A 2,811-nucleotide genomic window follows, 5' to 3' on the forward strand; every position below is an offset into this window, starting at 1 on the left:
TAGGTGTGTCTGTGCAATTGTTCCTGGGAGTATTAAGTAGCTGGTTAGTCCAGGCCTGAATATGGATAATAGTGTCCATACACTAAGGCCTAAGAAAGAGGCTTATGCATGGCTTCTCGCTCGAAGTCCTAACCAACATGAGGTGACTGGCTGTCCAGCATCATCACAGTGGAATATAATCTCTGGAGCCACAAACCTGAAGCTCTGCTTCCTTTAAGCTGTAGTGTATTTTATGACAACTATAAAAGAAAGGGATTACTAACACAATGACAGGTGAGAACACTGTTCATTTTAACTTACATTTACTTGTTGATTTGAGGGGGTCGACCTGTGTGTGCACACTTTTGTGTTTATATGCTCTAGAGCTTAATTGTAGAGATCAGAGGACAACTTCCTGAGGAGTTGGTCTTCCCCTCCCATAGTGTGGGAAAGAAACTCAGGTCATCAAGGTGCCCTAAGCATCGTTGCCCACTGAACCAACCTGCCAATCTAGCCTCTCCGTTTTAAACAATTGCAGATTAACAGGTGATTTGGGAGGCAGGAGGGGGAGGGGACCTGGACAATTGTAAGACAGAAGTTAAACAGTAGAAAAGGCAAGATACTTAAATGTTTTTTTAAATTTATTTTTATTATTTTTATCTTTTTAATATTACAGTTTATTAACTTTGTTTCCCAGCTATATCCCTCTCCCTCATTCCCTCCCAATCCCACACTCCCTCCCTTATCTCCACCCTGCCCCATTCCAAGTCCACTGATAGGGGAGGACCTCCTCCCCTTTCATCTGACCCTGGTTTATCAGGTATCTTCAGAACTGGCTGCAAGGTCCTCCTCTGTGGCCTAGCAGGGCTGTTCCTCCTTCAGGGGGAGGGGGTCAAAGAGCCTACCATTGAGTTCATTTCAGAAATAGTCCCTGTTCCCCTTAGTAGGGTACCCACTTGGATACTGAGCTACCATGGGCTACATCCGAGCAGAGGTTCTAGATTAAATCCATACATGGCCCTTGGTTGGAGAAACAGTCTCATAAAAGACCCCTGTGCCCAGATATATTTGGCCCTTGTCGAGCTCCTGTCCTCTCCAGGTCATACTAACTCCCCCTTCTTTCATATGATTCCCTGCACTCTGCTGAAGGTTTGGTTATGAGTCTTAGTATCTGCTTTGATACACTGCTAGGTAGAGTCTTTCAGAGGCCCTGTGTGATAGGCTCCTGTCCTGTTACTTGTTTTCTCCTACATCCAATGTCCATAAAGAAGATAAACAAGAAGGAGGACCCAGGGTAAGATGATCAATCATCACTTAGAAAGACAAATGGGATGGACATTGGAAAACAAGATACCTAAATGATGTTGGGGTTTTTTTTTTTTATTATTATTATTCAAGAGTTGAGAAAAGTAGGGACTTAGCATTAGAAAGAATCAGGTTCTCAAAAATTAGGTAAATGGGACAGGGTAATAGGTAAGAATAATTGACTTTAATCATTTTGATTTTAGATATTAAGCAAATAGATTCAATCATATTTAAATGTGTATACAGATTGCCACATTTATGTCAAGCCTGTTAAGATTTTGCTCTGGAGTAAAGGCCTAGTTCCAATAACTGCAGTAGGAAAAAAAAAAAAACTGTACTGAACAACAAGAAAGTGTCAGAGAGAATATAAAAATTTGAGTTGAAAATATGTCAGATGCTACTCAAGAAAATTCTTAACTTTCTTTTTTTTAAGGATTTTTCTTTCTAAACAACATTACACTTTCATTCAAACACGAATAAAGAAGAATGTGATGTCCAAAATAGTAAACCATTTAGAAGAGAGTTTTTACATCTGCCTAATTCATAAACAGGTGTTCTGAATATGCGTGATTTGAACATAAATATTTTATTTGGGTAGTAAATAATGTCTGACTTTTTTCCAAGATAAAAATTACAAAATATGGAGAAAGACTTCTTCCTTTCCTATGGCGGCAACCAACAGGTGAGCCAATATGAGTGCATACAAAAATGTCCAGGAGCTGTGGAGGAGGAAGCAGGCCGACCTGAGGTACTTTCTTCTGATGGTTGGCTGCTGGCAACATCGCCAGCTCTGTGTTCTGCACATGACTCTCCACCTCACCCAGCCTAACAAGACATGGAGGCTGGGATACAATGCCAAGCAAGGTTATGTCCTATACAGGGTTCGTGCCCTGCATGGTGGCCACAAATGCCCAGTTCCTAAGGGTTCAACATATGACAGTTCTGTCCTTTACGGTGTGAACTAGCTAAAGTTTGCCGAAGACGACGGTCAGTTGCTGAACAGAGAGGTGGAGCCATTGTAGGACTTCGGGAGTCTTGAATTCTGAATGTGTTGGTGAAGATTCCACAGATAAATTATTTGAGATTATCCTCCTTGTTCCATTCAATAAAGCCAGCAGAAGAAATCCTAACACCCAGCAGATCACCAAACCAGTTCGTAAACACAGAAATGCTTGGGCTGACATCTGCTGGCGGCAAGAGCAGTGGCCTTGGAAAGGGCACAAGTTCCACCATACTACTGGGGACTCTTGCTGTGCAGGCTGGAGAAGTCACTATACTCTCCAGCTCCACCGTTACTACTCATACACATAATGCTTGTAAAATCCTTTCCCAACAAGCAATTTAGGTCAGTCATAAAATTCCAAAATATATTATGGAATTCTTAGCAAGCAGTTGTTAAGGAATACTAAAGTATATGCAACCAGGCTGGAAAAAGTTTTATTATTTGCTTTAGAAAGTGCTTTCTCGATAGATAGATAGATGGATGGATGGATAGATAGATAGATAGATAGATAGATATTTTCTTCC

At 41.1% G+C, this 2,811-nt stretch overlaps 1 pseudogene; it reads left to right on the forward strand.

Annotated features, from left to right (window-relative positions):
• Positions 1–1,976: 1,976 nt before the first annotated feature.
• Positions 1,977–2,595, forward strand: LOC110550447 (large ribosomal subunit protein eL15-like; annotated as a pseudogene).
• The last annotated feature ends 216 nt before the right edge of the window (positions 2,596–2,811 follow it).

This window comes from Meriones unguiculatus, chromosome 19 (genome assembly GCF_030254825.1).
Source record: "Meriones unguiculatus strain TT.TT164.6M chromosome 19, Bangor_MerUng_6.1, whole genome shotgun sequence".
NCBI lineage: Eukaryota > Metazoa > Chordata > Mammalia > Rodentia > Muridae > Meriones > Meriones unguiculatus.